A 17,303-nucleotide genomic window follows, 5' to 3' on the forward strand; every position below is an offset into this window, starting at 1 on the left:
GGTAGCCTTTTGCCTAATTTAACTACGGACTTCCAAATTGCTTTCCGGACACGCTCCTAAGTCCAAAATTACCATACGGAGCTATTGGAATTATCAAAACTCTATTCCGAGGTTGTTTACACATAAGTCAACATTCGGTCAACTATTTCAACTCAAGCTTTAAACCTTGGAATAAGTATTCCAATTCATTCTAGAACCTTACCGGACCCGGACTGACTACCCTGACAAGTCAAATAACAACTATAAAGTATAGAATGAGAAGTAAATGGGGGAACGGGTTTACAACTCTTAAAATGATTGGTCGGGTCGTTACATCCTCCCTCTATTAAACAAACCTTCATCCTCGAACGGGTTTAGAATTATACCTGGAGTGGTGAAAAGATGAGGATAACAGCTATGCATATCATGCTAGGTCTCCCAAGTCGCCTCCTCGACCGGATGACCCCTCCATTGAACCTTCACCCAAGCGATGTTCTTGGACCTCATGTCACTGTATCCTCTATACTATGGGCCTTGTGGATTCTAGTGGGGTTTCTTTCATGACATTCCAGCTTAGAGAAGCGGCCTACCAGTGGTGGCGGGCATACGAGTTGGATAGTCCGGCTGAGGCAGCTTCACTCACTTGGACTCAGTTTTCAGATATGTTCTTGAGGGAATATGTTCCTTAGAATCTTAGAGATGCATGGCGCACACAGTTTGAGTAGTTGCGACAGGAATCTATGACCGTGTCAGAGTACGCGGTCCAATTCAGTGACTTGGCTAGGCATGCACCAGCCTTGGTTGCTACCGTTCGAGAGTGGGTTCACCGATTTATTGAGGGGCTCTACCCTAGTATCAGATTCAATATGACCCGAGAGTTGGAGATGGACATCGCATACCAGCAGGTGGTGTCAATTGCTAGGAGATTGGAGGGTATGTGGATCCGGGAGAGAAAAGAGAGGGAAGCTAAGAGACCCCGAGATTCTGGCATGTATAACAGTTCTCGTGCCCCATCTACAGCTCGCCAAGGTAGGGGTTATGGTAGTCATCCTTTTCATTCAGAACTTCCAACCGCCGATGGTACTCCGGCCATTCCTAGGCCCCAGGATCCCTATTATGCACCGCCAGTATCTAGTGTACCTCCTGTACGGGGTGCTTCCAGCAGTCAGTCCAGTCGATCAGGCCTGAGCCAGTCACGACATCCTACAGAGGGTGTTGTGGACAACATGAAGGCCGTACAAAGGTTAACTAGACGCATAGCCTCCTTGGGACGATTTATTTTGAGGTCTTCCGACAAGAGCCACCGGTTCTTCTCACTGTTGAAGAAAAAGAGTAACTTCTAATGGACCCCAAAGTGCTAACGAGCCTTGGAGGAGCTCAAGCGATATCTATCGAGCCCATCACTGCTTCACACACCGAATACAGACGAATAGCTATACCTGTACTTGGCAGTATCGGAGATAGTAGTAAGTGGAGTCCTAGTTAGGGAAGAGAAAGGTACACAATATCCAATTTACTATGTTAGCAGGACTTTAGGTGAGGCCAAAACTAGATACCCTCACCTAGACAAATTGGCGCTCGCTTTGCTAAGCGCCTTTAAAGCTGAAATCGTACTTTCAATGTCACCCCATATGTGTCATAACCACTTACCCATTAAGGAATGTAATGCATAAAACCGAACTCTCGGGACGGTTGGCCAAATGTGCCGTAGAGATTAGCGGGTACGATATCGAATATCAGCCTCGGACCGCCATTAAATCTCAAATTTTGGTAGACTTTGTGGCCGACTTTACGCCGACCCTAATACCCGAGGTCGAAAGAGAGTTGTTGTTAAACTCGGGGACTTCTTCGGGAATCTTAACCCTCTTTACGGACGGTGCCTCGAACACAAAGGGGTCCGGAGTCAGCATTGTATTGAAGCCACCAATAGGTAATGTAGTTAGACAATCTATTAGGACTGTAAAATGAACTAAAAATGAGGCCGAATATGAGGCCATTATTGCAGGTCTCGAACTGGCCAAAAGCCTGGGGAAAGAAGTGATCGAAGCTAAGTGCGACTCCCTCCTTGTGGTGAACCAAGTTAATGGGACGTTTGAAGTCAGAGAGGAATGAATGCAAAGATACCTAGATAAACTACCGGTAATGTTACATCGGTTCAAGGAGTGGACTCTACAACATGTGCCTCAAGATCAAAACAGCGAGATTGATGCCCTTACTAACTTCGGATTGTCGGTCGATGATGATGAGTCCAACTCGAGGGCAGTCGTGCAACTCATAAGATCGGTAGTGGAAGAAAGTAGCATAAAGATAAACTCAACAAGCCTAACTTGGGACTGGAGAAACAAATATATAGAGTAGCTGATGACCGGAAAACTGCCCTCGGGCCCTAAGGAATCGAGGACTCTGTGTACAAAGGCGGTTCGGTTCAACTTGTCCGAAGACGGTACCCTGTTTCGGAGAATGTTTGATGGCCAACTCACAATATGTCTAGGACCAGGAGACACCGAGTATGTTCTAAGGGAAGTCCACGAAGGCACCTGCGAAAATCATTCGGGCGCCGAATCATTAGATCGAAAAATAATCAGAGCCGGTTACTATTGGATCGACATGGAAAAGGACGCGAAGGAGTTCGTACGAAAATGCGACGGATGTCAAAGGCATGATCCGATGATTTATAAGCCCGGAGAGCTGCTATATTTGGTCTTGTCACCCTTTTATGTTCATGAAATGAGGGATGGACATCATCGTCCCCCTTCCATAGGCACCCAGTAAGGCTCAATTTATATTATTTATGACTGACTATTTTTCTAAATGGGCGGAAGCCCAGGCGTTTGAGAAAGTCAGGGAGAAATAAGTCATTGATTTGATATGGGACCACATAATATGTCAGTTCGAAATAACGGCCGAGATTGTGTGTAATAATGGAAAGCAGTTCATCGGCACCAAAGTAAGCAAGTTTTCCGAAGACAATAAGATCAAAAGAATTCAGTCAACACCCTATCACCCTAGTGGGGACGGGCAAGCAGAGTCCACGAACAAAATCATACTCCAAAACCTCAGAAAGATATTCACCGATGCCAAAGGAAAATGGAGAGAAATCTTGCCCGAAGTCCTATGGGCGTACAATACGACCTCTAAGTCCAGTACCGGGGGCATCCTATTCTCGTTATTTTACGGCGCCGAAGCTCTAATAACGGTCCAAGTCGGAGAACTGAGTCTCAGGTTCTGATATGCGACCGAAGAATCAAACAACGAGACCATGAATATGAGCCTACAACTGTTAGATGAAAGGCGCGAAGCCGCCCTTGTCCGGTTGGCCGCCCAAAAATAACTGATCGAGAGGTATTACAATCGAAGAGCCAACCTTCGACACTTTAATATTGGGGACTTAGTGTTAAGAAAGTTCACGCTAAGCATTTGTAGCCCAAACGAAGGGAAGTTGGGGCCGAACTAGGAAGGTTCGTATCAAATTATCGAGATCACCGGAAAAGGATCATACAAACTCGAAAAAATGAATGGTGAGCAAATACCGAACAACTGGAACATCACTCACTTGAAACGATACTATTGCTAAGGTGTGACCCCATTCATTTCTTTTATTTACTTACATTTTGGACTAACACTTCCCGGTGACCGTCAAAGAACGATACAATATTTTAGGACTGAAAGCACGTGTTGCACTATTTTTTCCTTGAACCGGTTTTGTCCCAAATAGCTTTTCCGACAAGGTTTTTAACGAGGCAACAGTGGATCGTGCTAACTTAAAATTGGAGACCGGTTGTGAACTAATGTCGAGGATTACATCAACAGTATCCGAAGCTTCTCTATAATCGGCCTCGAACACTGGGGGGCATCACCCTAGGGTAATGATTTTAGGAAGGAAAGAAACTTTGTGCTCGAATAGTCTAGGCTCGATCGATAGGATTTACTGTAAGGGCCAAACAGTCAAATGAACCGTGCCCACATAGATCGCCCGAGCCCTGACACAAAGCTTGAATATATGTGTAACTTTGTTTATTACGCACAAAAATGAAAGAAAGTTTCTACCTTGCAAATAAATATTTTATCCCTTAAAATTTTTTCTTTCTTATATTTGATCCCCTAAAGACATCGAGCCCAAGGGCCACCTCTCTCGGGGACTACCGCCCAAGGCAGGTTCAGACGTCCCGGGATAACGAAGCCTAGGGGCATAAAGCTTATTAGGCAGTGCTCGAACTTTAAAGGCTACGGCCACCCCCATTCGGGGACGGTTGTCTCGGTTAAGCCCGGATGACTCGAGGTAACAAGACCACTGGGTAACACCCGAACTAGAAAGGCTACGGGCCTCTTAGAACGGATCGAAGACGTCCGAGACCCATAACCAAAAAATAAGGCCTTCAAAATTTCTAAACCGGTTTATCGATACGTGCCGAGATCCCCGCCGTGATATCCGACCGGTCACGGATATTTCGACTTTCTGTTGGCTATGCTGGATTGTCTGATAATGTTCTTCGAAGTCGTTCGAGGCTAGGACCGATTCCGGGACTATGGTCTTGATATTCTCGAGGGAAGGCGTCATGCCCCCGGATTCTGACCCGGTGGGACTTTGGCTCGATTTTGGTCCCTTACCGTCATTTCTCGAGCCTGACTCATCTTGTCGGAGGCCGGGATGCACCATGAGCTCGATTTCATCCTTATACAACACAGAAAGAAAGATTAAACTTTCTGATTCCAAAACTTCAATGCTTCAAAGGCAGCGTTCCCAATCTGCAAACCTTTATTAACAATTGTTTTTTTTTTTCTTAAATCCTAAAAGCAACAGAAACTAGAAAGTGCCGACAATATTTTCTTAGAAACAAGGAGTGCCGAAAATATTTTCATGAAATCCTATAAACAAATTCTCAATGATTTAATCATAATATAGGCTCTTATACTAATTGTTAGAATCAAATAATACTTTAAAGATGAACATCGTCATCTTTTACTCAAGAACTATCATGTCAAATCATCAAGAATACGCGAAAGCGTACCTGAATCCATGAGAGACGATGAATTCCTTCGTCTTGCAAGTTATTGGTCTTCCAAATCGAGACGTGGGTGACTCTCATCTTTCCCAACGACGGGATATCATAAATGAAAACCCTATGTCTGATTTGGGGACCATAACCCATTTATAGTTGCACATGTTTATGTAATTCTAATTTAGCCTATCATTAAATTAGAAGTTACATCCGGATATCTACACATAAGACCCCATTCTTTAGGAGGTGTCTTATAGACCCATTTAACTTTAAACCGTAGCATCACTTTTAATTTGGGGTCAACCTTTTAACGATAGCAACCAACATATAATTATTCTTAATACGAAATATATGTACAAGTTCATAAAGTCTTACAATCGGTTATATAGGTTTATCAGTCTCTAAGAATTATCACATTCGGATCCAGAGGATTCATCTATATGACAACTTGAGCAAGTGTACTCATGTATTTCAAGTGAGATTTAATTTTAGCTGTCTAGATTTATTTTAGAGAATCATGAGATACTTTGCTCTTCGACATAAGCTTCACAAAAGTTGTTGGTTTCCTTTTTTGGGTATTCCTTTATTGTCTCCTTTCATTTTCAGCTTGTGAAGACAAAAAAATTCCAATGTGTATCATGCTGCTTCAAGGGAGTCAAGGAATAACGATCAATTTGTGTGCGTGTAACCTATAAGTCACGGGTTCAAGCCACGAAATTAGTTATTAATAGTTGCATTATGGTAGACTGCCTACATAATACCTCTTAGGGTGCGATCCTTCCCCAAACCTTACATGAACATGAAATGTTTTGTGTATTGTGCTACTTTTTTTTTTTCCTTTTAATCTTGTTGCTATAATGTGGTTGAATATAAAGGGACTTGTTTTTCTTTTCAAGGATAAATACTTGACTTGAAATTGCTTTGGATCATTGTATGTTATGTTGGTTGGCATCTTTGTGATGGGCAACTATACTGCTCTTTACGGTGTAGAATCCCTTTACCTTTTTCCGTTGCCATTATTTACTACTTATACCTTCTCCTCTTTTTGTGAACATGCTATAAGGGTCCACGCGGTTTAGTGAACAAAGCTTTTTTAAATTTAATAAGCTGTAGGAAAGTATATTGTGAACTTTCCGTCATGCTCAGTTTTCTTGAATAGCCCAGTGTCTCCCAAGTCCCAAACCAAACACAAAATATAGTATTAATATGGCTGGGATCACTTTGTCCGTAATCAAAAGTCTGCACTCCAAGCCATATGAATTGATATTTTTTTTTTTTTTGTAACGTTTTACACTCTTTAATGGGCTTATTCTGTACGAATTGACTTAATCAGGCTACTCACGGTTCGATAGCTAGGAGTTGTTTGACCAAAAAGCGTGTTTCTTGGCTCAAATAATTAGGGTTAAGCCCAATTAACAATAATATTTTTAAATGCGAGTTATGAAAGCGTGATTAATGTTGAACAAATCTGGTAAAAAAATAATAATAGTGTGTGACAATCATTCCATGAGTAATAAATGAGCATTAAATAGCAATGAACAATAATAAATGTCATTTGGGTAAATAAAGAAATGATTCACCTAATAAAAGAGAGTTAGATGTTATTCCTCCTGACAATGATGAATGACAGATAGATCCTTGAATGTTCAAATTATTCTCGGATCTGGTGGGAAGTATGGAATAATGTGGACAAGAATCTTGATAAAAAATGTGTTGTTTGTATCTTGGTAAGAGAGAGAATCTTTTTATCAAAGTGTGTTCTTACAAATGAATATCGCTTGCCCTACATCATTGTCTCTTTTCCTATATATATATATATATATATATATATATATATCCCTAACAAACCCTAATAGTACAAATGTAGAGAATATCCACTAGAATATTCTTTAATATCCTATTTTGAAAACTAGTCGTTACACCTCTGTTAACGATGCTCGACCTCGACCATTATTGACATCTCGACCACGAATCTCGTTGCTTCCTGATCGACCTCGACTAACCATTTTCTTAGTGCTATCTTGCCCTAAATATTCTATGGTAGATTTTGACCTATGCAGTAGTCAAATTGGAAAAAAAATAAGAAGGAGAAAAGTAAAGTATTAAATTGTGTTGAAACGGTATAATATTGTTCAATTTTATCACTTTTATTTGAGAAGTGAAACAAATTCTTTTTCAAATATTTGTTAAATAGTTTTTAATCATGAAATATATATATGATATGCAGCATATTTAATGTGACTTTTAACTATATTTATCTTAAAATAACTACGAAATTGGTGTTTGATTTCGCTGAAATGACATATTTTGACCTTGAATTCTAGAACAATCAAGTTGTCGGACGAACAAGGTAACATGTTTAAGTTACTTGGATTTGTCAGGGTCTTGTTAAAATCATTTTCCATTCATGTGCTTGTTACACTATTGTTTTTCTAACTCCTTTATAAGAAATATCTCTGTTCGATTTTTGACGGGGAATATATATATTCAGTACTCACTAGTACTAATCTTTATACCTTCTATGATATTCATTGTTAAAAAATATTGTAAAATCGTAAATAATCATTCAAGTGTGTGTAGTCCAAGCAGCTGAGTTTGGAGTCTCGACCCTATCATGTGTGTGAGTTCTTCACATTATTAATGATCATTTGTTTAAGTTATTGTAACTTCATTAATTGATTCAAAGGTCTTTGATTCAACAAGAGTTGAGTATATATATTGTCCACTATTCCACTTATCCTAAAAATGTAGCGTATGAAGCACTCACATAAAGGAAAATTTTCAAAAGTTCTCCTTTATTTATATATATCCTATTATCCGGTCCTCATCATCATCAATATTACTATATATCAAACTCAATATACCACATCTTTTTTTATGTATACAAATCAGATGTCGGATCTCCTTGGGTTTTTTTTTATATATTTATTTTTTTTATTTTTTGAATCTTCTGGATGAAAGTTTTGCTTCCTCACCAGAAATAATTGTTTGGTTATTAGATGACGCAAATGCATTAACTAAGTTACTACTCAACATGAACAAAAGACGGATAAAAAGGCTATATTTTGTCTCAACCCGCATAATAAATTCGAAGTATGTAATACAAACAATAAATATCTTAACCGAGCTGTTATTAAGTTAGGCAATAGGCACCTCTAAGATTCTTTATGCTCGGTTTAAAGCAAGTTGCAACTCTACCTAAATCAGTAAATGGTCAATTGAGATATATATATATATATATATATATATATATATATATATATATATATATATATATATTAATGTAAATGCATGACATACCTAATAGAAAGATCAAAGATCTATCGAACTAACCTAACCTATGCTGAAACTTTGATAGTAAGTAAAAATATCCACACATTTTGTTCATCAAAATTGCACTTTTTGGTCTACAGAGACAGCGCATTTATGTGGGCTTTTTTTATTTTTTTATTTTTTTTCCTTGTTCGTTAGTAGTTTTTTCATATATTGAGAAAATCTAACTTGATTCGCATTTACAGCACGAGTAAAAAAAAAAAGTTTTACGGCTGGAGCCATTATGTTTTTACCTTATAAAGAAGCTTATCTGGACGATATCTTGTATCCTGAATTCTGTACTTAGTAGCTATTAATTAAACAAGATTAAAGTTTATATTTTTTTAAAAAAAAAATTGGCAATTTTAGATTTTATTTCTATCAATCATGACTCGTCTTGTATATATAAACTTTTATTTTGGCTCGGTTTAAAATTAGCTGCGTAAGAATGAAACTTTGTATAATATCATTTTCAGCCTCAGAAAAGTAGTAAAAAAGCAACAGACCTCAAAGTTAAAATAGCCAATGATATTTTGGGAAAGAGGTTAATCGACTAAAATGAATGTGCAGAAAATACTAATCCCAGTGAGGTAGGGACAAGTAAGTGTACTAATCGTCTAATCCATGTTGTCTCATCTTTGAATATGCTGAAAACCAGAACGGTTGTTAACAAATTTACCAATAATAAAAATTTGGTTTTATAAAAATTCGTCACGCAACTACCCAAAAAATTGTGTGAAAATTTTGGTCAATGAATTGAAGCCTGGTATGGAGATACTGTTAGAAGTTATTGCACCTAAATAAAGGATGGTAATAAATGCAGAAAACGGGTTTCCCGTTAAGGATTGGGGCATTCTTCTTTCAACAAGGGATTATATTTGTGTACGGTCAAAATCGATTTGAGTCAGTCATATGGACTGGTACAGACGATAATGTTTCGATCAAAGGATATTTGTATGACAAGCTCGGTCAAGGTCCGAAGTAAGGGCGTCGAGCTTTAAGCTCTAAGACCGATCAATGACAAGTTCGGTATCATTATCGAGCTCATATCCAAATCGAACTACGAGACAAAGCGGAGATTATCGAAGATGCATAGACCGACCAACACTCACCCCGAATACTGAGATCCCAAGTCAGAATCGAGCTCGGACCAAGGCCGAGGGCTCGGTCTAATACCGAGCTCGAGCCAGTATCGAGCTCGCAGACAAGGGCCGTTGCAACCGCACTATAGGAGAGAATCTTGGAGGAAATCAAGGAAAAGACAATACATCATGGACTCTCCACTACGTATTTTTTATTGTATATAAAGTAGGATCCCTCTACTATAAGGGGAGGAGGGTTGGTAAAAAAAAAAAGATTTCTTCTCATATTAAAAGATATCCCCTTGTATTTTCTGCCCTTGATCTTATTCGTTCTTCTTCTCACTATTCTCATTCTCATAGTCAAGAATACACGTATTTCTATTTTCCTATACGATTTGTATCAAATCATATCACATATCCTTAGAACCATACACTAATTTAACTCTACCAAATTTTCGGGTAAATAGTTTGGCGCCCACCGTGGGGCTAAGGGTAACAGTGGTTGTTTGATACAAATATGCAATACACACCAGTTTGCAACTTCAAATCGACGATGGCAAACCCTCGACTGATGGCTTTACCTATCGACCGCGAAGCCAGCCTTCAAGATGAAACCAACAACTTGACACCCAGGGCCGGAAGGCGAATTAACGATGTCACCGAAGCTCGAGTCGAAGTACCGCTAGATGTCAATTCACAAGTGGCTCTTGAAGCGAACCCACGTTCCGAACCGAAAAAAAATATTCAGGGCGATACTCGATCCGTAGCTCGAGACACCCATAACGCGGAGGAGATCGGAGTCAGCCTACGGATGATCTTCGAGATGTTACAAGCCCAGCAAGTAGCGATAGCTCAGTTGCAGAGCCAAACTCAGGTACAAAGCAGACCGGAGCCCAATTCGCTTCGAGAAATCACCCATAAAACGGAACCAGCCATAGTGAAGTCAAATGAGCATGAATCGGGGACTACTCCCGAAATTACTAAAATGCTCGAGGAACTCACAAAACGAGTCGAAGCCAACGATAAAAAAGTAGAACACATATAACTCCAGGGTCGATCAGATCCCGGGAGCTCCACCAATGATAAAAGGGCTAGATTCGAAAAAATTCATTCAAAAGCCTTTTCCCTCGAGTGCAGCCCCAAAACCAATCCCCAAAAGATTCTGTATGCCCGAAATACCCAAATATAACGAAACGACCGACCCCAACGAGCACGTCACTTCTTACACGTGTGCCATCAAGGGGAATGATTTGGAAGATAATGAGATCGAATCTGTATTATTGAAAAAATTCGGTGAAAACCTGTCAAAAGGGGCAATGGTATGGTATCATAATTTACCATCTAACTCTATTGATTCTTTTGCTATGCTTGCAGATTGCTTCGTAAATGCACATGCCGGAGCCATTAAGGTCGAAACCAGAAAGTCAGACCTGTTCAAAGTAACACAAAAGGATAACGAGATGCTAAGGGAGTTCGTATCTCGTTTTCAAATGGAACGAATGGATCTGCCACCGGTCACAGACGATTGGGTTGTTCAAGCTTTCACTCAAAGTCTAAACGAGCGGAGCTCGATGGCGTCACGGCGGCTGAAGCAAAATTTGATCGAGTACCCAGCTATTACTTGGACCGATGTGCACAATCGACATCAATCCAAAATAAGAGTCGAAGATGACCAGTTGATTTCTAGGTCCGTTACGAAAAGAACTACCAAGCAAAAATCGACCAGAGATCGATACCAGCCATATAGCGAAAACGATACTACTGCTGAGTATCCGAGTCCTCTTTAAAATCAACCTCGTATACTGGGGGGCTTTATCATTGAACGCATCTGTGATGATTATCAAAGTTCGGTGCAAAGGAAGTTACTTCGTTATTTCATGACAAACAGTGTCTCAACAAAACGAACCATGCTTATGTAGTTGGCCTGAGCCCTGACGCAAAACATGAACACATGTATAATGACTTGCAAAGACAATCTTCTTTAACGATATTCTATGTTCAAGATTTATTATGTAAACAGGATCGATTTCGAGCAAGCACTCACTCGACCATTAAGCCTACGGGCTACATTATTTCGAGTTCGAATCATTCGCTCGACTACTAAGCCTACGGGCTACTTTTATTTCGGGTTCGAGCAAGCACTCACTCGACTATTATGCCTACGGGCTATATTATTTCGAGTTCGAATCATTCACTCGACTACTAAGCCTACATGCTACTTTTATTTCGAGTTCGAGCAAGCACTCACTCGACCATTAAGCCTACGGGCTACATTATTTCGAGTTCGAATCATTCACTCAACTACTAAGCCTACGGGCTACTTTCATTTTGAGTTCGAATCATTCACTCGACTGTTAAGCCTACGGGCTACTTTTATTTCGAGTTCGAGCAAGCACTCACTCGACCATTAAGCCTACGGGCTATATTATTTCAAGTTCGAATCATTCACTCAACTACTAAGCCTACGGGCTACTTTTATTTCGAGTTCGAGCAAGCACTCACTCGACTATTACGCCTACGGGCTACATTGCATCGAGTTCGAATCTTTCACTCGACTGCTAAGCCTATGGGCTACTTTTATTTTCGATTTCGAGCAAGCACTCACTCGACCATTAAGCCTACGGGCTACATTATTTTGAGTTCGAATCATTCACTCGACTACTAAGCCTACGGGCTACTTTTATTTCGAGTTCGAACAAGCACTCACTCGACCATTAAGCCTACGGGCCACATTCTTTCGAGTTCGAATCATTCACTCGACTACTAAGCCTACGGGCTACTTTTTTTCGAGTTCGAGCAAGCACTTACTTGACTATTACGCCTACGGGCTACATTATTTCGAGTTCAAATCATTCACTCGACTACTAAGCCTACGGGCTACTTTTATTTCGAGTTCGAGCAAGCACTCACTCGACCATTAAGCCTACGGGCTATATTATTTCGAGTTCGAATCATTCACTCGACTATTAAGCCTACGGGCTACTTTTATTTCGAGTTCAAGCAAGCACTCACTTCGAATTCAAATGAACACTTTTTTAAGCTGAAGGTTGTTCGAGCCTGATAAACCAAATGGGACTACCCACAAGGCCCGAAGGCAACTGAGATTAAAATTCAAACTATCTATTTAGTTTGTAAGGCTATTTTTCTTCAAAAGGAAGAAAGATTTATATTTACAAATTTTTTGTACAGAGGCGGCTACTCTGCCAAAAGTAAGTTCTTTATACAAAACCTAAAGCGGTATCAAAAGAACGCAGCGAATGACCTAAGGCCCTAAATGACTCAATCTTCTTCGGAGGCCGTATTCTCAGCACCATCCTCATCTTCATACTCCCCCGAGTCATCGGAGTCCTCCTCACGAAAGGCCAGGCTCCGAGTTTTGTTCTCCTCCGCCCTGGCAACTTCAATCTCGGCCCCAACATCGAAGCCCTGAGCCTTGACCTCCTCGAGAGCCTCTCTCCGAGCTTGCCATTTTGCATGTTCGACCATGCTCTCAGCTTTGGCTTGGTTAACCTCGACATCGATCCTGAACTGAGCCACTTTGGCATCAGCTCTTTTATTGGCCTCGATCACTTCAGATTTGGCCAATTCAAGTTCTTTGGCCAAATCTGCTTTATCTGAAGTGGTCAAATCCAACTGATGCTGAAGTTCTTTCATCTTTTCGATTAGCCCCAAAGTATTTTCTTTCGCAGATCGAAGTTGGGCATCAGACAACTCCAACTGAGCTTCGACGGGTTCCTTTTTCGAGGCAAGGTTATCCATACACTTTTTAAATTCTTCTGCCTCGGCCAGTAGCGCATCTACCTATGAGTTAAGCCGTCCAATTTGCTCGATCCTCTGCCGAACCTGCAGAATCGAATCGTTAGTGGTTATCTCTTTTTCATCTTCACTATCATGGAACATTCAGAATACCTGCTCAGCCATCTCCTCATGCTCTTCCCGAGCCGTTGTCAAATCTGCTCGAAGTTTTTCGCTAAGGAGCTTGTACGAGTCACTCTTCTCAGTGAGGCTCCAAACCTCGGCATCATGCTCTTCCAGGATTCGAAGAAAGGCCTCCTGATGTAACAACGAAGCCTACAAACAAAAGGAGAAACATTAGAATTACCTGCAACTCTATGTGTTAAAGAAAAGCGGCGAAAACGCTATCAGATTTACCTGATTCAAAGCATGTTGGGCCTCGTTGAAGAGACAGTCGGGCCCCACCGCATTCATCATTGATTGATTCTCTTCGGTCACCAAGGACCGAAGGTAACTGGCAATCCCCACAGCGGAAGAAAAAATTCGGGTATCCGCAGGTACGGAGAGCACTATCTTCCGCCTTCGGTCGGGATCGATACTCGGGGCCAGAAATCGATCCACCAGTTTATGAATCGATGAAGGCTCGATAGAACCCGACCACGACACTTTTTTGGGTACCGGCATTCCACCAAAACCGGTAACCTCCTCCGAGGCATCTGACTCGAGCCCCTCCAGAAAACCATGGATATCGGCCGACTCCTGAATACCCTCATAGGACCGATCCTCCAACATGACGGCCTCTCGAATCATGGCATCCGAAATCTGAGGGGATCTGCCAATGTCAACTATCCTGAACTCATGTTAAAATATCTTCTACTTCCCGAGAAGATCCATCCTCGGTATTCCTTTCTATCATCTTAGCTCGAGAAGGGATAATCTCAACTTCTTTTTGTTCTGGGATTATGGCCAAGGTTCCCTGATTTGCTTCCACCGAATTGGAAGACTGTTGAATCACAACAGTAGTCCGTACGCAGGCTAAATTCTCCTCTCCTTCTTTAGGTTCGTCCCTTAAATGGCGGACCACTTCCGAAGACATAACACCAAAGCCCTCATTCGACTTTCGAGATCTCTTAGATGGTTTCTTCTTTTCCGAGCTCGGGGAGCCCGATACGTCTTTTATCTTCCTTTCTTTTACCTACTTCAGGACAGGAACTTCTTCGCCACCAGATGGGGGCCTCATGACTATATCTTTCCCAAGTCCTACAAAAGGGAAGAGGGAGATTTACCATACAAACCGATGAAGAAGCAAGTCAACAAAATAGATTTACCATGACTGCGGGCCTCCCATCGACCCTTTGATAATTTGACCCAAGCACGCTCGGAGTACGGTCTCTGCAACACCAGACTTTCGACCCATTGTCTAAGATTCGGGATCGGTTCTGGCATTCGAGCTACGGCTGTGATTAGGAAAAATGGATCAACAAAATAGAAGGCAATCACAAAATCAAAACGGGCAAAGAGAAACGTTTATTCACGGCTCATATTTAATTTCTCGGGAAATGGCAAGTCATCGGCACGGATCAGGTCCGAGGTTTTGATTCGAACAAAGCGACCCATCCAACCCCGATCCCGAGTCTCATCTATGCTCGAGAAAAATCGAAGAAGAATCACTATCCTCCAAAAGGAAGGGTGGATTTGGCCGAGGGTCACATCGTACCTCTTACAAAAGGCAACGATGACAGGGTCTAGGGGTCCCAACGTAAAAGGATAAGTATAAACACTTAAGAACCCTTCGACGTGGGTAGTAATTGATTTATCGGGCGATGGGATTACTACGAGTTTATTATCCTAGTTGCATTCCTGTATAACTTTATCGAGAACTTTTTCGGTAATTGAACATTGGTACCTCGACATCGGCTCAAACCGACCCGGTATCGGAGAAGGCTTTTCAATTTTAAAATCGCCTACAGTCGAACACCCAACCGGAACGAATTTCTCAGGGTGGGGCTCTTCCACATCCTCGCCACTAGCAGGTCGAGATGAAGAAGCAGTCTCTTTTTGCAGAACAGTTTTAGACGTTTTTGCCATTTAAAATTCCGTAGACAAAGAATGGAAGTATTTGGTGTTCTAAGGAAGAGTTTGCAGTAAAACTCACATATTTACAGGCAGAAAACTCAGAAAAGACAAAAAGGAACTTGAAAAATTTGGAAGATTGAAGACGTAAAAATGATAAATGGTGGAAGGAAAGGCTATTTATAGATTGAAGCAATGACAGTTCAATATCAGAGGTGGCCGACCACCGTCTGGCACATTAAATGCCTCGGTAAAACCGAACCGATGGGACAACTATCACATACGTCATGGTCAGGATTGATGAAAACGTCAGTATATATCTGATCGAGCTGTTGGGAAATCATATCGTTTCTCGCCAAATCCTTTTCCGAGAAACAAGGGGACTATGTGTGTACGGTCAAAACCGATTTAAGTCAGTAGTACGGACTGGTCGAGACGATAATGTTTCGATCAAAGGATATCTGCATGACAAGCTCGGTCAAGGTCCGAAGTAAGGGCGTCGAGCTTCGAGCTCTAAGACCAATCAATGACAAGCTCGGTATCATTATCGAGCTCATATCCAAATCGAACTACGAGGTAAAGCAGAGATTATCGAAGATATATAGACCGACCAACACTCACCCCGAATACCGAGACCCCAAGTCAGAATCGAGCTCGGACCAAGGCCGAGGGCTCGGTCCAATACCGAGCTCGAGCCAGTATTGAGCTCGCAGACAAGGGCCGTTGCAACCGCACTATGGGAGATAATCTTGGTGGAAATCAAGGAAAAGACAATACATCATGGGCTCTCCACTGCGTATTTTTTATTATATATAAAGTAGGATCCCTCTACTATGGGGGGGGGGAGGGATAAAAAAAAGATTTCTTCTCATATTAAAAGATATCCCTTTGTATTTTCTGCCCTTGATCTTATTCGTTCTTCTTTTCACTATTCTCATTCTCATAGTCAAGAATACACGTATTTCTATTTCCCTATACGATTTGTATCAAATCATATCACATATCCTTAGAATCATACACAAATTTAACTCTATCCATTTTTTGGGTAAACAATATTATGTATAAATATTGACGGCAGGTACAGTCAAACCTCTCTATAACAACCTCGTTTGTTCTGATATTTTTTGTCTTTTATAGTGAGGTGCGGTGACATAAATTATAACATATCATAAAAATCTTTTCTGAAAAAATTTGACTTTTATAGTGAATGGTTGTTATATAGAGATGATGTTATAGAGAGTTCTGACAATACTTTTTTAAAGAATCAAAAAATTTACTTATTGATATCAAACAAATGAATGCAAGATGTGTACAGTATTTTTTATACACACATTTGTCAATTAGCCATTGTTAAATGGTAGTAGTTAGTATTTATTTTTACTATAATTTTAATTATAAAGGTTAAATTGAATCTGGCATAAATATCGTAGTACGGATACGTATTTATCGTGTTTTAAGAGTCCACGGATTTTCAGTTAATTAATTAAAGGAAATCTGATTTCCACATCCCATCAATGACTGCATGGATGCTCTGTGATTTTTTTGTTAAGCAGGTGAGAAAGCTATTTTCCATTTTACTCTATACTTTGTGAATAAGAGAAAATTGGAGCAAGAAGCTCGTACCATTTAAAGTGGCAACTTTAAATTATTAAATTTTTTGTAATAGATCCTAGTGCAGATGGAAATGATTGGTAAGGTTAATTGCCTATTTGGCGAAATTGTAGGAAAACGATTATGGCTTCCCAAAAACATACTTAATTCATTTTGCTGAATTGAATGATTAGGTCTTCTCATTTACTTTTTTTTTTAAAATTTCTTTTTTCATTTTTGACTCCGGGATCTTATAATTAATATTTGGTCAGCCTGATTAATTTTTTAACGATTTGTGATTGTTAAATAAGAAGAAGAAGAAGAATTTCCAGGAAAACTTCTTTCGTTCTTAAACCACTTTTTTAAAAACAGTTTTGAAAAGGCGAGATTCCAAAAAAATAAAAAAAAATCAAAGACACGAATGGAAATTTTTTCAAGGTTCTGAGAAAAAATTTATGGATAAAAGCTAAATTCTTGTTAGAATTATACACCTGAATTTGAGTCGCAGAAGCAACAAAGCAAAGATATGGCA

General features: G+C 40.4%; 1 pseudogene; it reads left to right on the top strand.

The window, feature by feature from the left end:
* The window catches only part of LOC142173638 (ATP synthase subunit alpha, chloroplastic-like), a 312,381-nt pseudogene that overhangs the window by 150,794 nt on the left and 144,284 nt on the right, over positions 1-17,303 (top strand).

Source organism: Nicotiana tabacum, chromosome 19 (assembly GCF_000715075.1).
Source record: "Nicotiana tabacum cultivar K326 chromosome 19, ASM71507v2, whole genome shotgun sequence".
NCBI classification, from domain to species: domain Eukaryota; kingdom Viridiplantae; phylum Streptophyta; class Magnoliopsida; order Solanales; family Solanaceae; genus Nicotiana; species Nicotiana tabacum.